This window comes from Salvelinus alpinus, chromosome 7 (assembly GCF_045679555.1).
Source record: "Salvelinus alpinus chromosome 7, SLU_Salpinus.1, whole genome shotgun sequence".
NCBI classification, from domain to species: domain Eukaryota; kingdom Metazoa; phylum Chordata; class Actinopteri; order Salmoniformes; family Salmonidae; genus Salvelinus; species Salvelinus alpinus.
Genome location: NC_092092.1, coordinates 53,096,765 through 53,116,517, shown reverse-complemented (window position 1 = coordinate 53,116,517; position 19,753 = coordinate 53,096,765). Strand labels below are relative to the sequence as shown.

Genomic DNA, 19,753 nt, shown 5'->3' with positions numbered 1-19,753 from the left:
CAAACTGGTCTGCATGAACTAAGCCTATAACTATTGTCCTCCTTAATGCACATGCAATGTGATTGATGCTGGAACTGGTAGTCTGTATCCTCTGGAATTAGTGTTGACATATGGTGTTTAAATTGCTCTTTTCAATTCAGAATATTTACGGTGTATCGGAGGTGCTAATGAATAAAGCTGTTCCTCTCGGGACGTCACATCATTGTGAAAACTAAAACATGAACATCCTGAGTGACTTTTTAATTTTTAATTTGCAGATCATGAATCTGAGAACGTTGATCTTTTATGACAAAACATCACAACACTGGCACTATAATTCCTCTTGGATCCCTAAAATTAAGATCTGTAGTTACAGTGCCTTCAGAAAGTATTCAACCCATTGACTTATTCCACATTTTGTTGTGTTACGGTGTGATTCTTTTCCCCTCTCACACATCTACACACACTACACCATAATGACAAAGTGTAAACATGTTCATAGAAGTTTTGCAAATTTATTGGAAATTAAATATAAAAATATCTTATTTACACAAGTATTCACAACCCTGAGTCAATACATCTGGGTAAGCATCTAAGAGCTTTGCACAATATTAAAAATATATAAATCTGTCAAGTTGGTTGTTGATCATTACTAGACAGGCATTTTCAAGTCTTGCCATAGATTTCCAAGCAGATTTAAGTCAAAACTGTAACCAAGCCACTCAGGAACATTCAATGTCGTCTTGGTAAGCAAATCCGGTGTAGATTTGGCCTTGCGTTTTAGGTTATTGTCCTGCTGAAAGATGAATTTGTCTCCCAGTGTCTGTTGGAAAGCAGACCGAACCAGGTTTTCCTCTAGGATTTTTTCAGTGCTAAGCTCTATTCTGTTTCTTTTTATCTATTATTTTATTTTTTTATTCTGCCCCCCCCCCCCCCCCCAAAAAATCCCTAGTCCTTGCCAATGACAAGCATACCCATAACTTGAAAATATGAAGGGTGGTACTCAGTGATGTGTTGGAAGGACATTTCAGCTTTCATTTTTAATTCATTTGGGTTTTTTAAATCTAAAAACATAATTCTTGTTCGACATTATGAGGTATTGTGTGTTTGCCAGTGACACAAAATTCTGTCTGTAACACAACAGAATGTGGAAAAAATCAAGGGGTGTGAATACTTTCTGAAGGCACTGTTATGTTTATTGATCAGATATTATGCATTTTACCACAATTTCCACAACTACCAATTAAAAAATGCTCATTACCATAATAGTTTCAATGTTCCAAAAAGTAATAAACAAATCAATTGCTAATATGTTTTTACATTGCTCACCAAATGAAAAGGCCTGAGTTAGGCATAACACAAATAAATGAAAACAAATACATTTAAAATGTAATTGAACAGATGTATTTGTAATTTCTCATTACTGTAACACATAACCTTTCTGAATTTAGTTTATTTGTCATAATTACTTGTGTATACAAGGCGGGACGAGCACACCCCATTTTCATCGACTGGGCTGTAGTGGAGCAGGTTGAGAGCTTCAAGTTCCTTGTTGTCCACATCAACAATCAACAACAAACTATTATGGTCCAACAAAACCAAGATGGTCGTGAAGAGGGCACGACAATGGCTATTCCCCGTCGGGAGACGGAAAAGATTTGGCATTGGCCCTTGTCAGGATTTGGCCAGGATTGTTCAGGTTTTGGTCACTAGATGCCCCCATTGTGCTTTTTTGACCCTTTTGTTTTTTCCCTTGTTCCAGTTATTATTTGCACCTGTGCCTCATTTCCCTTGAAAGTATTTAAACCCTTAGTGTTCCTCAGTTCTTTGCTCTGTGTTTGTATGTTAGCACCCAGCCCCAGCCATGCTGTGAACATTTGTTTCTCTAGTTGGATTTTCTTGAGGTACTCTGGTTTTGTTCTTGTTTATTTTTGATTATTCTTTTGAGGTTTGTTTTTTCCCTGCTGTTCTTACCACTTTGTGGATTTTTCCTTGTGTCTTGGAGGATATACATTTTTTCTCTTGGAATTACTTTTGACGTTGTGGATTTATATTTTTTGCTTGAAGATCTTTTCCTTTTTACTTATTAAACCACCGTCTCTAGTACTGCTGTGTCTGCCTCATCTTCTGGGTTCTGCCGACTATTAGTGGCTCAGTTTACTAAGTGACTGTTTCTCACACCGGAGACCCAAGTTCGTAACCGGGTCCTGACAGGCCCTCAGATCCTCAAAAAGTTCTACAGCTGCACCATCAAGAGCATCCTGACTGGTTGCATCACGGACTGGTATGGAAACTGCTAGGCATCTGACGGCAAGGTGCTACAGAGGGTAGAGTGTACGGCCCAGTACATCACTGGGGCAAAGCTTCCTGCCATCAAGGACCTCTATACCAGGCCGTGTCAGAAAATGGCCCTAGAAATTGCCAAAGACTCCAGCCATGCTAATCATAGACTGTTCTCTCTGCTACTGCACAGCAAGCGGTACCAGAGCAACAAGTCTAGGTCAAAAAACTTCTTAACAGCTTCTACCCCCAAACCATAAGACTGCTGAACAACTAATAAAATGGCTACCCTGACTATTTGCATTGACCTCCCCTTTTTTTACGCTGCTGCTACTCAATGTTTATTATCTATGCATAGTCACTTTACACCTATCTACATGTACAGTACCAGTCAAAAGTTTGGACACACCTACACATTCATGGGTTTTTCTTTATTTTTACATTTTTTTTGTAGAATAATAGTGAAGACATCAAAACTATGAACTAACACATATGGAATCATATAGTAACCAAAAAAGTCAAAATATATTTTAGATTCTTCAAAGTAGCCACCCTTTGCCTTTATGACAGCTTTGCACACTCTTAGCATTCTCTCAACCGGCTTCATGAAGTAGTCACCTGGAATGTGTTTCAATTAACAGTTGTGACTTGTTAAAAGTTAATTTGTGGAATTTCTTTCCTTAATGCATTTGAGACAATCAGTTATGTTGTGATGGCCCTATGTGATCAAATACCATGTCCATATTATGGCAATAACAGCTCAAATATACCAAGAGAAACAACAGTCCATCATTACTTTAAGACATGAAGGTCATTTAACGTGGAAAATATTGAGAACTTTGAAAGTTTCAAGCGCCATGATGAAACTGGCTCTCATGAGGACCACCACAGGAAAGGAAGACCCAGAGTTACCTTTGCTACAGAGTATAAGTTCATTAGAGTTAACTGCACCTCAGATTGCAGCCCAAATAAATGCTTCACAGAGTTCAAGTAACAGACATATCTCAACATCAACTGTTCAGAGAAGACTGTGTGAACCAGGCCTTCATGGTCGAATCGCTGCAAAGAAACCACTACTGAAGGGCGCCAATAAGAAGAAAAAACTTGCCTGGGCCAAGAAACACGAGCAATGGACATTAGACCGGTGGAATTCTGTCATTTGGTCTGTTGAGTCCAAAATTGAGATTTTTGGTTCCAACTGCCTTGTCTTTGTGAGACGCAGAGTAGGTGAACGGATGATCTCTGCGTGTGTGGTTCTCACCGTGAAGCATGGAGGAGGAGGTGTGATGGTGTGGAGGTGCTTTACTGGTGAGACTCTATGTGATTTATTTAGAATTCAAGGCACATTTAACCAGCATGGCTACCACAGCATTCTGCAGCGATACACCATCCCATCTGGTTTGCGCTTAGTGGGACTATCATTTGTTATTCAACAGGACAGTGACTCAATACACCTCCAGGTTGTGTAAGGACTATTTGAACAAGAAGGAGAGTGATGGAGTGCTGCATCAAATGGCCTGGCCTCCACAAATCACCCAAACTCAAACAATTGAGATGGTTTAGGATGAGTTGGACTGCAGAGTGAAGGAAAAGCAGCCAACAAGTACTCAGCACATGTGGGAACTCCTTCAAGACTGTTGGAAAAGCATTCAAGGTGAAGCTGGTTGAGAGAATACCAAGAGTGTGCAAAGCTGTCATCAAGGCAAAGGGGGGCTACTTTGAAGAATCTAAAATCTAAAATATATTTTGATTTGTTTAACACAATTCTGTCACTAAGATAATCATGAAACCATGAACAGGCCATGAGGCCTATCAAGGTCAATTTATTTAATGAAATAGCATGATCAACAGTATCAAAAGCTTTTGACAGGTCCACAAACAAAGCAGCACAATTCATTGTAGTGTCTAAAGCATTGACAAGATCATTGACAACTAAAGTGGTTGCTGTAATAGTGATATGCCCAGGCTAAAAATTTCACCACATTCAAAATACATTTCTCAGATAAAAAAGAGCAAAGTTTTACATTTACCAAAGATTCAAGAATCTTATCTTGACAAGGAAGCCTTGAAATGGGGCAACAATTATTAAGATCACTACTATCCCCGCCCCTATGGGGTGGCAGCACAAGAGCTGATTTCCATACCTTTGGAATATTTCCTGATAACAATTTTAAATAAAAAAATGTGGGGTTTTGAGCAAAAAACGATGAGCGCTTAAGCAGACCGGGATCCAATTAATCGACCCCTGTGGATTCCTTCTTATCTATTGCTAGTAAAGCATCCAGTACTTATTTTTCTGTAAATAGCCTAAAAGAAAAGCTTTCACTATCATTTCTCTGATCATTCAGCAAGTTTCCCCTATCAGTATCCAGCGCAATTTCATTGTGAATAGGCTTAGAATTTATTTCAAAGAGATAGCCCGCTGAAATAAAATGGTGATTAAATGCATCAATGATAGCATTTTTTTCCGTAATGAGGCCAGTGTCTGAATTAATTTGTTGTGGCAGAGAGGATGAAAATGACTTCTGATAATTCGATCTGCCTTTAACCCTTCGTTTTTTGAAGGGAGCATGATTATCCACAATAGTTTTGAAGACATCTTCAAAAAGGCAGAAAGCTACATCAGGTTCAGGGATAGCCGAAACACAATCAAGGTGACTAAAATAAAGAATGTAAAAAAGCCTATTCACTGATGTTTTTAAAGTTCCTCTTTGTGATGACACGAGGCTTAGATTTTTGTATTCTCACATCTCTAACACAAACAACTGGGCAATGTTCACTAACGTCTTGGACGAAGACACCTGTAGAAACATTGTTACCGGGAGTTAATCCACTTCACTTACTGTAGATCAATAATCAAAAGAGATATTTTTTCAAACTCAAGGTGTCATATCATATTTGACACCCTATTCTTTCTGTAAAACATCTTTGAATCTTAATTCGGAATAAATATTTCAGAGTTTTTGGAAAACATGGTCACATAAAACCGAGGGAGATTTTACTGTCATTCTGTTACCAAACTTTACATTTGCACTGTTCTTCGGGTAAATGTGTTTTTATAAAATGTTCAGTGGAAATTGTTAAAGGTAGTCTTTGTATGTTGTATGGGTTGTTTAACTTTGCAATCAATGGATTTTGTTTGGCATACTTTTAAAGTAAAAAAATCAATTCAGGTGTGGAAGCACCTTATACTGTGTGGAATCACTTGCTTTAAATATACTTTGTATGCCTAATTTATTTATTCAACCAGGTAGGCCAGTTGAGAAGAAATTCTCATTTACAACTGCGACCTGGCCAAGATAAAGCAAAGCAGTGCAACACAAACAACAACAGAGTTACACATGGAACAAACAAACATACAGTCAATAATACAATAGAAAAATCTATTTACAGTGTGTGCAAATGAGGTAAGATAAGGGAGGTAAGACGTGAGGAGATAAGGCAATATAAACACTGGAGTGATAGATGTGCAGATGAATGTGCATGTAGAGATATTGGGGTGCAAAGGAGCAACAACAAAAAAACAGTATAGGGGATGAGGTAGTTGGATGGGCTATGTACAGATGGGCAATGTACAGGTGCAGTGATCTGTGAGCTGCTCTGACAGCTGGTGCTTAAAGTTAGAGTGTTTACTCCAGGGTTCTTCTTTATTTTGGCAAAAACAAATAAAGGCTTTGCCTAATATACAGTGGAGTACGGAATGATTGGATCCCTTGAAAAAGATTAGCAAAAAAGACTCAAATAAGTCATACAAATACTGAGTTATAGTGTATGCTCCAAAACATTTACTTATTATATTAGGTTATACCAATGCAATTGCTCAGAGAAAGACATTTTGTTAATTAAGTAATATTTAAAGATCTAAAAAAGATAGGGGTCAAAGGTATTGGATCCCCTGTTTTCAATACTCCAGCACCCAAAACATGTAAACATTATTAATGTGACCAGTGTTCAATGACTAGAATACAGTATATACAGTGCCTTCAGAAAGTATTCACACCCCTTGCCTTTTCCCACATTTTGATGTGTTACAGCCTGAATTTAAAATCAATTTAAATTGATATTTTGTGTCACTGGCCTACACACAATACCCCAAAATGTTAAAGTGGAATTATGTTTCTAGAAATGTTTACAAATGAATAAAATATGAAAACCTGAACTGTCTTGAGTCAATAAGTATTCAACCCCTTTGCTATAGCAAGACTAAATAAATTCAGGAGTAAACATATGCTTAACAAGTTACATAATAAGTTGCATGGACTCCCTCTGAGTGCAATAATAGTATTTAACATGATTTGTGAATGCCTACCTCATCTCTGTACCCCACACACCGGTAAGGTCCCTCAGTCAAGCAGTGAATTTCAAACACAGATTCAACCACAAAGACCAGGGAGGTTTTCCAGTGCCTCGCAAAGAAGGGCACCTATTGGTAGATGGGTAAAGAAAAATAAAGCAGACATTGAATATCCCTTTGAGCATGGTGAAGTTATTAATTACACGTTGGATGGTGTATCAACACACCCAGTCACTACAAAGATACAGGCGTTCTTCCTAACTCAATAGCTGGAGAGGAAATAAAACCACTCGGAGATTTACGCATGAGGCCAATGGTGACTTTAAATCAGTTACAGAGTTGAATGGCTACTCCACAATACCAACCTAAATGACAGAAGGAAGCCTGTACATAATACAAATATTCCAAAACATGCATCCTGTTTGCAAAAAGGCACTAAAGTAAAACTGCCAAAAATGTGGCAAAGAAATAAACTTTATATCCTGAATACAAAAGCGTTATGTTTGGGGCAAATACAACACATCACTGAGAACCACTCTTCATATTTTCAAGCATGGTGGTGGCTGCATCATTTTATGGGTATGCTTCTCATCGGCAAGGACTAGGGATTTTTGGGGGGGGATAAAAAGGAACGGAATAGAGCAAATCCTAAAGGACAACCTGTTTCAGTCTGTTATGCCTTCTTTACCACGCTGTCTGTGTGAAGAGACCTTGTCAGGTTGTCAGTGGTGTGCACACCGAAGAACTTGTAGCTTTTGACCCTATCCACTGTGGCCCTGTCGATGTGGATGGGGGACTGCTCTTTCTGCCGTCTCGATCAGCTGCTTCGTTTGAGGTTATTTTCCTGGAACCACTCTGCCAGGGCTCTCACCTCCTCCCTGTAAGTTGTCTGATCATTGTTGGTAATCAGGCCTACCACTGTTGTGTAGCCAGCCAACTTGATTCTTGAGTTGGAGACATGCGTGGCTCGCAGTCATGGGTGAACAAGGAGTACAAGAGGGGCTGAGTACACACCCCTGTTGGGACCCCATGTTGAGGTTCAGCGTGGCGGCGGTGTAGTTGCCCACTTTTACCACTTGGTGTTCGCCCATTAGGAAATCCAGGACCCAGTTGCACAGGGAGGGATTCAGATCCAGGGCCCAGAGCTTAGTGATGAGCTTGGAGAGCACTCTGGTGTTGAAGGCTGAGCTGTAGTCGATGAACAGAATTCTTAAATAGGTATTTATCTTGTCCAGGTGAGATAGGGCAGTGTGCAGTGCAATGGTGATTGCGTTGCCCGTGGATCTATTGGGGTGATATGTGAATTGTAGTGGGTCTAGGGTGTCAAGTAAGGTGGAGGTTATATGGTCCTTAACTGGCCTCTCAAAGCACTTCATGATGACAGAAGTGAGTGCTATGGGACGAGAATCATTTAGTTCAGTTACATTCGCTTTTTTGGGTACAGGAACAATGGTGGACATCTTAAAGAAAGTTGGGACAACAGAGACTGGAATATGGAGAGATTGAATATGTCCGTAAACACTCCAGCCAGCTGGTCTGCACATGCTCTGAGGACGCGGCTTGGGATGCCGTCTGGGCCGGCAGCCTTGCGAGGGTTAACAGGCTTAAATGACTTACTCGCGTCGGCCACAGATAATGAGAGCACACAGTCCTCGTAAGCGTTAGGGGCCCAATGGGGCTCAATGTTGTTCTTCTCGAAGCGGGATAAGGTGTTTAGCTCGTCCAGGAACGTGGAGTAGGTGTCCACGACGTGGCTGGTTTTCCCTTTATAATCTGTGATTGTCTGGAGCCCCTGCCACATACATCTCGTGTCTGAGCCGTTGCATTGTCTTGCAGAGGTCATAGCTAATCTATTTGTACATGTCCATGTTCCCAGCCACCTTGCCATGGTTAAATGTGGTGGTTTGCGCTTTCAGTTTTGCACAAATGATGCCCTCTATTAGAGGTCGACTGATTAATCGGAATGGCCGATTAATCAGGGCCGATTTCAAGTTTTCATAACAATCGGTCATCTGAATTTTTGGACGCTGATTATGGCCGATTATATTGCAATCCACAAGGAGACTGCGTGGCAGGCTGGCCACCTGTTACGCGAGTGCAGGCAACAAGGAGCCATGGTAAGTTGCTAGCTAGCATTAAACTTATCTTATAAAAAACAATCAATCTTGACATAATCCCTAGTTAACTACACATGGTTGATGATATTACTAGTTTAACTAGCTTGTCCTGCGTTGCATATAATCAATGTGGTGCCTGAAATTGTGTCACTTCTCTTGTGTTCAGTGTAAGCAGAGTAAGGATATATGCAGCAGTTTGGGCCGCCTGGCTCGTTGCGAACTGTGTGAAGACCATTTCTTCCTAACAAAGACCAAAATTAATTTGCCTGAATTTTACATAATTATGACATAACATTGAAGGTTGTGCAATGTAACAGCAATATTTAGACTTAGGGTTGCCACCTGTTCGATAAAATACGGAACGGTTCCGGATTATGTTATGGGTTATGTTCTCATGTTCTGAGCAAGGAACTTAAACGTTAGCTTTTTTACATGGAACATATTGCACTTTTACTTTCCTCTCCAACACTGTGTTTTTGCATTATTTAAACCAAATTGAACATGTTTCATTATTTATTTGAGACTAATAGATTTTATTTATGTATTACATTAAGTTAAAATAAGTGTTCATTCAGTATTGTTGTAATTGTCATTATTACAAATATATGTATAAAAATCGGCCGATTAATCGGTATCGGCTTTTTTTGGTCCTCCAATAATCAGTATCGGTATCCCATTTGAAAAATCATAATCGGTCGACCTCTACCCTCTATCCACGGTTTTTGGTTTAGATAAGTTCTAATCATCACAGTGGGAACAACATCCTCTATGCACTTATTGATTAACCCCATCACTGAGTCACTGTATACATCGATACAATACCCCAGTCCACGTGATGAAAACAATCTTGAAGCATAGATTCCGATTGGTCAGACCAACGTTGAACAGTACTTACCACGGGAGCTTCCTGTTTAAGTTTCTGCCTATAAATGGGGAGGAGCAGAATGGAAGCGTGATATCATTTGCTGAAGGGAGGCTGGGGGAGGGCCTTGTAGCCATCCCAGAAGGGTGAGTAGCAATGATCCAGGGTCCATGTTGCGCATGTAGCACAGGAGATGTGTTGATAGAATTTCGGTAGCATTTTCCTCAGATTTCCTTTATTAAAGTCCCCCAGCTACAATAAATGCGGCCTCAGAATATGCGGTTTCCAGTTTGAACATAGTCCAGTGTAGTTCCTTGAGAGTGGACCCAGTGTCAGCTTGGGGGGAATATACACGGCAGTGACGATGACTGGAGAAAATTCTCTTCGAAGGTGATGCGGTCGGCATTTGAAGGTGAGGTATTCCAGATCGGGAGAACAAAAGGTCTTGAGTTCCTGTACCTTACTACAATCACACCATGAGTTGTTAATCATGAAACAAACCCACCCTCCTTTATTTTTCTCTGGGAGTTCTTTCTTCCCATCAGCACGATGGACAGAAAACCCCGCTGGCTGAATGGACGGGGTTCCTGGTACTGGGTAAAGTTCATGATGCTGTTGACCTTAACAAGGGCCCCAGGACCAGTGGAAGCAAACTAACCCCATAACATCAAAGATCCACCACCATATTCTAAAGTAAGAATTAAGTATTTTATTGTGTTTCCATCAGGAGTGTGACACTAAAGACTTGTGGCGAGCAGAATCAACAACCTCTCCATCATTCAAGACTGTTGCTTTGTGAGAAGGTGTTAAAGTTCACAGTTAGCCTTGTTATGTAAATGCAGGCTGAAAAGTAACCAGGGCCTTGCCTTAGAGCAGGTCTGCCGGAGTCATGGCCCAGTGAAACACGGGTGCCGGCCGGCATAGATGGAAACAGAAAAGTCTGAGCCTTTGGGTAAAACACTGGGGTAAATTCTCAATTGAAATTTGGCAACAAACACACACACATGCAAACACACACACAGGCACAAAGAGACCCTGTTGGCAGCCTGTGGGCAGTGGAGTGTTTGGGTCCAGTGTAGACTGGGTGACAGCCTGGGAGTCAGACACTGAGGCCTGTATCAGCAGAGGCAGCCAGGAGAACACTCTTGTTGTGGCTGATGCATTGGATTCACTTCATACACACACACAGGCGCACGTGCACACACACACACACACACACACTGTTTATTCTACCCTTCTAAATGCTCTCTGATGGTCCCAACTGACTCATGAATGAGAGTTGGTGCCAGGAGGGATAGACAGACCAAACAAGTGTTCAAATGTGAAGCAAGCTGCACTAATGTGATGAGATGCCAGAAAGCCTTCTTATGTGTTGTTATGTGTCATGCAGTGGCCAAATCGGAATAATGAGTTATGAAAATGGTGTGACCATTTTGGTTTGTGAAGTGGAGTTGCCCGATTGGTGGAACACAGCTAGAAACATGCACGCGATATGACATGGACTAGCATGAGGAAATCCTCAGAATTGACCGCACTTGTCAAACAGTGTGGTGCGTTTAGGCCCTAGCTGATTCCCTGGCCAGTTTAGGTACGGGGTAATGTAATGGACAGTGACTGCTGTAGATTGAGACATTGATCTTGGGTAGTGCGCAGGAACACACACATAGTCAAGGAGCTTGTGAATAAACCCTATCATCAGCAGCAGCAGCTGCATCAGACTACTGCAACAGGAGTGAGACAGGAGGAGGAGATAAGGAGTGAACAAGGAAATGCGGGTTCCCTCAGGTTCTGTTGAGCCATGTTGTTGTCTTTCATTAACTAAGAAGCAAGGCGACAACTTCTCAGCTAACAAAGTTTCAGCTATCACCGTTTGTTTACACTAGACCCTATCACCTATCAGGAACAGCTATTATTGTTTTATACACCGATAACCTTTCCTCCGGTTAAGGTGAACTTTGGTCAAGCGGTTGGGTTTCCCTTGAATCGCATTGCTAGATAGCTAGAGGCCCTCTTCAGAGGCACTGGGCTTAGGCCTATTTGTCTTTAAATGTGTCTTGTAGAGGATGTCCAAGATGTCAGCATAGTGTAATTTACACTTAGGCCTACATGTTCAGTCTATAACAATGCTCTCATAATGTGTCTTGTGCTACTGCCTCTGTATTTCAGCGTGGATTTCAATAACGTACCCAATTCCTTTATGCTATATCAGGGGTCCCTCAGCACATGCTTGTTTTCACCTTTGCGTTATCGCGACAAATTTAAACCTTTGAGTCTTGACATAAAGTACATTTTGTATTTTTCAACTAAAACATATACTGTCGAATCTGTAAGTTGGGGGGGGGGCTGGTATAGGCGTGACACTATGCGTGAGGTGGAAGGTGGACGGTGCATCAACAGATGCAGCCAAAAACCATTTGAAAAATACATACAACTTTCACCTCACTTTAAAAAACTAGGAATTTCAATGACTTCTGGTACAAAACATTGATGTATTTCCTGTCATGGAATTCGTTTCAATCAGCAAAGTAAATGCCGGGGGGGGGGGTGAAGCAATTAGGAGCAAACAGCCATTTGAAGCCATTTGAAGGTTCTATAAGTTCTTTGAGAGTAGGAAAGAGAAAAATGTGTTGCATGTAAACAGTGCAATGAGACTGTGATTTGCATCATTGGTAAGGCATCCCTTTACACAGGATGAAACAACTAGGCCTACTGTAGACAGGAGTGTACTAGTGGAAATATTGTACAGCCCTCTTGCCATTGTTTAACGAAATCACAAAGCTATATTCAGACGTAAGACTAAAAGGCAGTTAGTTGTAAACTAACAAATCCTAAAACAGAACCTTAACTAACAGCCGTTACACAACTAGGGTTGGCAGTGGCACTACATAAGCAAGTCACCGCCTATTCGGTTCATGAACACAGCCTAAACATTCTTAATTTGACCATTTTAGCCCATCTGAAAGCCCATCTAACACACAGTTGAAATGTCTCCTTACAGAATTTAGGATAGTACTTTACATTACGACACAGACTAAAGTGGTAATAACATGGCAATAATGGGGTAACAAGCTATAGTGACACACTGACAATGTACTCCTCGCAGACGTCCACAAGAATATAGGACGTAGGGTATAGTGGGTGATTTGGGATTGGGTTACTTGAATTGCTTCACAAAGCCTTCACATTACCACTTTCAAATTGGCAAGTGTTCCTGGATTCAGTCCAGTGCCCACCAGTTAACTAGAATTTAGAGATTTTGCTAAATGCATGAATGATAGGCCATATACCATGGCCTGGGTAAGCATCAACAGGCGAACTAGCCCCATCTGTCAAACTCAGAAAGCAACAGCCAGTGGATCATCTGTTCCCTAAATCTTGATCAGTGTGTGTGTGTGTGTGTGTGTGTGTGTGTGTGTGTGTGTGTGTGTGTGTGTGTGTGTGTGTGTGTGTGTGTGTGTGTGTGTGTGTGTGTGTGTGTGTGTGTGTGTGTGTGTGTGTGTGTGTGTACAGTGAGTGAAAACCACTGGATTAGCACAATCGGTTGTGTGAACCAGTTTTTCAGGATGTTGGCATACAACAGCAACAGTCAGGGTAGTAAACTGATACAGTTAGGACCTACTTCCCTCTATGGGTGTAATCCACTCACGAGTGTAGAGAAACTCCTACACATAGTGCAGGATGTTGAGTAGGTCTGGTCTTGTTCTCAAAATGAATAGGATTTGTCCATTCACAAGGTCTATAACCAACATCGTGTGTTCCCTTTTGCATGTGTCTGCATATGCTGACATCATTTCAAAGAAGGGATGAAGTGAGATATGGTTCAAAGAGGTGATATCTGGTTTCTTGTCCATCTGTTGTTTTGCTCTGCTGGTCACTGATCGGCGATCCTCATTAACAACAGTCAACACACCTTGACAAAGAAGGTGGAAAGAATGGAACTGAATGGAATTGAACCAAATCCCCAAAAATATTGGTAGATTCCCCTAATAGTTTGTATTTTGGCATTTCAGCAACACTTATTTATAGCCCTAACACTTGTATTATGACCAAAACAAACTAAACTACATTACAATGTAATTAAATGTAACAACAAGGTCGATGTGGTAGTAGGCTAATTACAGCGTTACCACAGGTATAAGAACAGCTTTACATGTGGGCTATTCTATACACAGCTGGGCATACTAGCCATAGCATCATGGATAGAGAGACTGCCACAAAGCTGTAGCCTAATGGCCAGTAGTTACACCACTGTCAAGGGGCCATCAACATGTGGAATCTTTGTATGGATTCCTTAGTTCTTTGTAAAGTGTGAGTTTTTTATTTATGTTACTGTTCATAACAAAGGCTGTTATGAAGAGAAGATCAGCCTTCTTAATTGATCTAAGGTAGGTTTCATGACCAACAATATTGAAAATAGCCAATGGCTCTCTGCAATTTTTCCCTGATCAAACAATTTAAGACAACCGGGAATGAAGAAGCTGTTCATGTTTAGATATATTTATTACTTAAAAAGCAAAGTAGGTCATGCTACAATAAAAGTTTAGTCATTTTGTTCCTGTCTGCCTTTGTGATCTGCCTTGTGTTATTATGCAAGTCATAAACCATTGAATCCATATAGTCTGAAGTCAGGAAAACCCACCTATGTTTAGCTTGTTGCCACTTATATTGCTATATTGTGCCATGTCCCACAGAGTAATTTACATATTGCTGTCCCTGATTACAAGACATCAATCTACCGAAAGAGAGACTTGTTGGCTCGTCCCTTCACCAAAACCCCACAATGTAACAGCTCCATACAGTCAGACGGGGCCGTAATAGCCCCTAAAAAGCAATAACTTTCTTTTGTCTAGATTAAATCATGTGGCGACAACTACACCATCGTGCATTTAACACCGAACTTTCGAAACCCGAAGGCGTTAATGTTGGACCATGGTTTTTCAAGAACATTCCAGGCAATGGGAAAGATTGGTCTCTCCAAACAACACAAATATTATGGGAGACATGTGAGCGTCTACGAGAGCTCCCTTCCTAAAGAACAAAAAGCGTGCTTCGCTGCTATCCAAACCCTCCCGTATAATGCACTCTTCCTTGAAAAGGATCCCGGTGCCTAACTGCAGGGCCCGGCGCCGCCATACACTACAACATTGGCACATACAACAACACGTATGGCATGTCCATACCACCAAGCGGAAAAGACACAGACACAAATGAATAAGAACAATACAAATCGCAGCCATAAATCAATAAAAGACGCATTAATGCATTAATACGCCTAAAATATTTCAAGTCAAACGAACTAACCTGTTTGGGAACAGTACAGTCCGCTGGATATTGGGTTGAACGCGAGTTAAATGCACTATCGGTAAAACAAAGAGGCGAAAATGTCCGGGCAATACCGAAACAGGCCGAAACACCATTTGGAGCTTTGCTGAGCATGCGCTGATTAGTCGAGGGGGAGGAGGATCGTTGAACGAGAGTAGACGAATAGGTAACATTGTAGGGAGCGCCCCATTCATTTAAAATAATTCACTATTTTGATACATTTCTATACATTTTAGAATTCCGGGAAATTCCCCCAAAAAACACACAATGAAATCGAGGGTAATTTGTGGGCAAGACCTGGGGACTATGTTGTCAGAATAATTTATTTGCTAATAGCCCACTACTGTATTAGGAGTTATCTATGTCATCGCAGTCAATTTGATGATGATAACACTATACATTGATGTCTGAGATGTAGCACATTAGGATGTCAAAAGTAAAAGGTGGATGCTTGTGCTAAAATGTACCCTGATGTAGAATGATGTTGACAAAAAGAGCATATTTATTTAATATTACTGCAAGATAGGGTGTTTATAAATGGCCCTGTGATCACACTTCCAATAAGTTTGAGATGTGTTCAATGTGGATTGAGTTTCTAAGTAGGACCGGGCTCTTTTGGGGAGATTTTAAAAGTCCTCCAACAAGTTTAACATATTAATCAAACATTTTATTAATTCAGACAATAACTCAGAATAGCGTTATGCCATTCCACCAATAGAGTGCCAGTTGGTTAGTGCTATTTGGTTAAGATAAGCAATTTATTTAACCTGTATTTAACATTCTATCATAAAGAGCACATGTTCAAGTTAATAAAAAACATGTTTTCACATCTCCAGAGGTTAAATTAAGAAAAATGACTATAAAAGGTGGCAATTAAAGTAACAGGGTTGACCGTAACAGGGTTGGAGTTTTCATCTTAAATCAGCCATAACTCCCCTTGTGACGGGGTAATGTTGATTGCAACAGGGAGGAGCAATTGAATGCAAGCTTCACAAAAAATAGCAATTATTAAAACATTTCTAGCCTATCTATATATGAGTAACATGGTTGATATGTTATGTAATCTGTATTTAACTAGGAAAGTCAGTTAAGAATAACTTCTTATTTACAATGACATCCTACCCCAGCCAAATCCGGACAACACTGGGCCAAATGTGCACCACCCTATGGGACTTCCAATCACGGCCAGAGGTGATACAGCCTGTATTTGAACCAGGGATTGTAGTGATGTCTCTTGCACTGAGATGCAGTGCCTTAGACCGCTGCGCCACTCGGGAGCCCTATGCTCAACCCGCTCAGTTTCCCTACACATAACACCAGAAAATGGCCAAAAAGAGTAGAACCAGCTCACCTGCTTTGATACTCTTTGACAATTACATGTTCAATGTTTCTTTAGAAAAAAATCATTTAAAAAGGAATATTTTCACCATATTAAAATGACAGTTCAGTTCACGTAACAGAGTTGACCTTAAAATGAGGGACAAACGTAAATTAATCACTAATCGCGTTAAATAAATATGAATCTTCAAAAATGACTGTCAAAGCAACAAAGTAACTAGGCCTTTACAATGATGGTAAAACTTATGGACATTTCTGCACTAAGTGGGTTAAAATCTTCCTTGAAGTCAGAAAAACATGTGGAGGGACACGTCAAAATGCTGACTTTTGGCACTTCAGCAAGTAAATATGCAAAAAAAAATCACATGTATCAAATTGTCCATGTGGTCTATATTAAAGGACATTTCATTTATATAACAGGAATTTAAAATGCAATATTGGTGCACAATTTCTACTACATATATATCAAAGGGACGCAAAAGGCACTTTCTTCCTGGAAGGACCCAACTGCTTAGAGGGAGATTAAAGGGCTAATGCCAGGAGACTATGTCAAACCTTATCAGAGAAGATTTGCTATTTCATTATGTTTCAACATAGGTACACAGTTTACAGGTAGTCCTACACACATTCTTAACATGAGTAATCAAGCACCAGAATGAAAAGCCCCTATTAATCAATTGTGTTAACCTGACTAGCCACTTCCAGTGGCCTACACATTGACATAAGAAAATCCATATGTGACAACACATGTGACAGCCTATCAGCGGAGTCTCCTCAGAGGAGGAAGGGGTGGACCACCCCCCTCAGTGAATTTCATAAAAATAAAAACGGTAAAACGTTTAAAAAGTGATCCTTTTTAGATAAAACTATACAAAATATATTCACGTCACCAAATAATTCATTAAAACACACTGTTTTGCAACAAAGATCTAAAGAAGCCTCAACCACACTCTGTATTGTAGTCCCATGGCTTAGCTTCTGTCCTCCTCTGGGTACATTGATTTCAGTACAAAACCTAGAAGGCTCATGGTTCCCACCCCCTTCCATAGACTTACACAGTAATTATGACAACTTCCAGAGGACGTCCCCCAACCTATTAGAGCTCTTGCAGCATGAACTTACATGTTGTCCACCCAATCAAAGAATCAGAGAATTAATATAAACTCAGCAAAAAAAGAAACGTCCTCTCACTGTCAACTGTGTTAATTTTCAGCAAACTTAACATGTGTAAATATTTGTATTAACTTAACAAGATTCAACAACTGAGACATAAACTGAACAAGTTCCACAGACATGTGACTAACATAAATGGAATAATGTGTCCCTGAACAAAGGGGGGGGGGGGTCAAAATCAAAAGTAACAGTCAGTATCTGGTGTGGCCACCAGCTGCATTAAGTACTGCAGTGCATCTCCTCCTCATGGACTGCACCAGATTTGCCATTTCTGGGGGGAATGGCCCTAGCCCTCACCCTCTGATCCAACAGGTCCCAGACGTGCTCGATGGGATTGAGATCCGGGCTCTTCGCTGGCCATGGCAGAACACTGACATTCCTGTCTTGCAGGAAATCACGCACAGAACGAGCAGTATGGCTGGTGGCAATGTCATGCTGGAGGGTCATGACAAGATGTGCCTGTTGGAAGGGTACCACATGAGGGAGGAGGATGTCTTCCCTGTAACGCACAGCGTTGAGATTGCCTGAAATGGCAACAAGCTCAGTCCGATGATGCTGTGACACACTGCCCCAGACCATGGACCCTCCACTTCCAAATCGATCCCGCTCCAGACTACAGGCCTCGGTGTAACGCTCATTCTTTTGACGATAAACGCGGATCCAATCATCACCCCTGGTGAGACAAAACCGCGTCTCGTCAGTGAAGAGCACTTTTTGCCAGTCCTGTCTGGTCCAGCGACGGTGGGTTTGTGCCCATAGGCGGTGATGTCTGGTGAGGACCTGCCTTACAACAGGCCTACAAGCCTATAGTCCAGTCTCTCTCAGCCTATTGCGGACAGTCTGAGCACTGATGGAGGGATTGTGCATTCTTGATGTAACTCGGGCAGTTGTTGTTGCCATCCGGTACCTGTCCCGCAGGTGTGATGTTCGGATGTACAGGTGTTGTTACACGTGGTCTGCCACTGCGAGAACGATCAGCTGTCCGTCCAGTCTCCCTGTAGCGCTGTCTTAGGCGTCTCACAGTACAGACATAGCAATTTATTGCCCTGGCCACATCTGCAGTCCTCAGGAATCCTGGGCATCTTTCTTTTGGTGTTTTTCAGAGTCAGTAGAAAGGCCTCTTTAGTGTCCTAAGTTTTCCCTAACTGTGACCTTAATTGCCTACCGTCTGTAAGCTATTAGTGTCTTAACGACCGTTCCACAGGTGCATGTTCATTAATTGTTTATGGTTCATTGAACAAGCATGAGAAACAGTGTTTAAACCCTTTACAATGAAGATCTGTGAAGTTATTTAGATTCTTACGAATTATCTTTGAAAGACAGTGTCCTGAAAAAGGGCCGTTTCTTTTTTTTCTCAGTTTAGTACTGAAAGCATATGCTACAGCTAGCTAGCACTGCAGTGCATAAAATGTGAGTAGTTGTCTCAAAGAGAGAGAAAAACAGTAGATGAACGGTTTTGAACAAATTAATTTCTTCCAAAAGCAGGAGAGAAAGAGAGATTGTCATTTTCTTTTCACTTTCAGTTTCACTTACTTAGTTAGCAAATGTAGCTAGCTAGTTTAGCATACTCACACCCTGCTCAACCAGAGGGATGCTATGTTAGCTAGCTGGCTATGACTATCCAACACAACACTGGAACTCTTCCAAGTCAAGATAAGCTTTTGGTTTGACTAATGTATTGCCACAGGGGCCCGTCGTTGAAACTACTAAACTGCTAAACTGCTTACTGACTATACACTGTAACGTTAATGCATGATTGTAGCGGGTTTACTAACGCGTTAGTTAGCTATGTTGACTATGATAATACTTTAGCTAATATGGTGAAAACTCTGTAGGCTGTGTGTAGCAGTTATGATATCGTTTGGCTTGGAAAGTGTTTTTTGCGTGGTCACGTACAGCTGATGTGTTGTGTATTGAAGTACACAAACAAAGTGAAAAGGTGAGAGGGGGAGAGCGCATAGATGCGAGAAGGAATACAACGTGGCTGCTATGAACCTGAACTGTGTTTTCGTGTGATCAGGGGTGTATTCATTCTGACAATTCTGTTTAAAAAAAAAATCTTTAACGGAAGCAAATGGAATGCAACGGGGATAAACATACCTGTATTAGTCCAATAGAAACTCTCGTTTGCAACTGTTAGACTAAAGATTACAACCTAGATCAGCCAGATGCAGGCCAGAGTGTGCAAGGCAGTATTGAATGTGTCCCTGTCTGACCCCTCAAATGTTTCTCTTGACCTGGGTGCACCTACCTAGGAAACTTTCATTCATAGGCTAGGTTGTAGCAACCTCATGATGGGTATAGGGAAAGTCATCCACTATGCTATAATAGAAATGATAAACTGGGTGGTTCGAGCTCTGAATGCTGATTGGCTGACAACCGTGGTAT

At 41.0% G+C, this 19,753-nt stretch overlaps 1 protein-coding gene across 2 annotated transcripts in view; it reads right to left on the bottom strand.

Moving 5' to 3' along the window:
* LOC139581180 (polycomb group RING finger protein 3) overlaps positions 1 to 14,968 on the bottom strand; it is a 40,063-nt gene extending 25,095 nt beyond the window's left edge. Inside the window, exons 1-2 of one of the 2 annotated variants that reach the window (XM_071410670.1) lie at positions 14,834 to 14,968; positions 6,569 to 6,682 (exon numbers count right to left, since the gene is read on the bottom strand). The gene's annotated coding sequence lies outside the window, so the exon portion shown is untranslated. The remainder of the gene's footprint in view (positions 1 to 6,568; positions 6,683 to 14,833) is intronic. The other variant, XM_071410669.1, reaches the window with a different exon arrangement.
* Between the last annotated feature and the right edge of the window lie 4,785 nt (positions 14,969 to 19,753).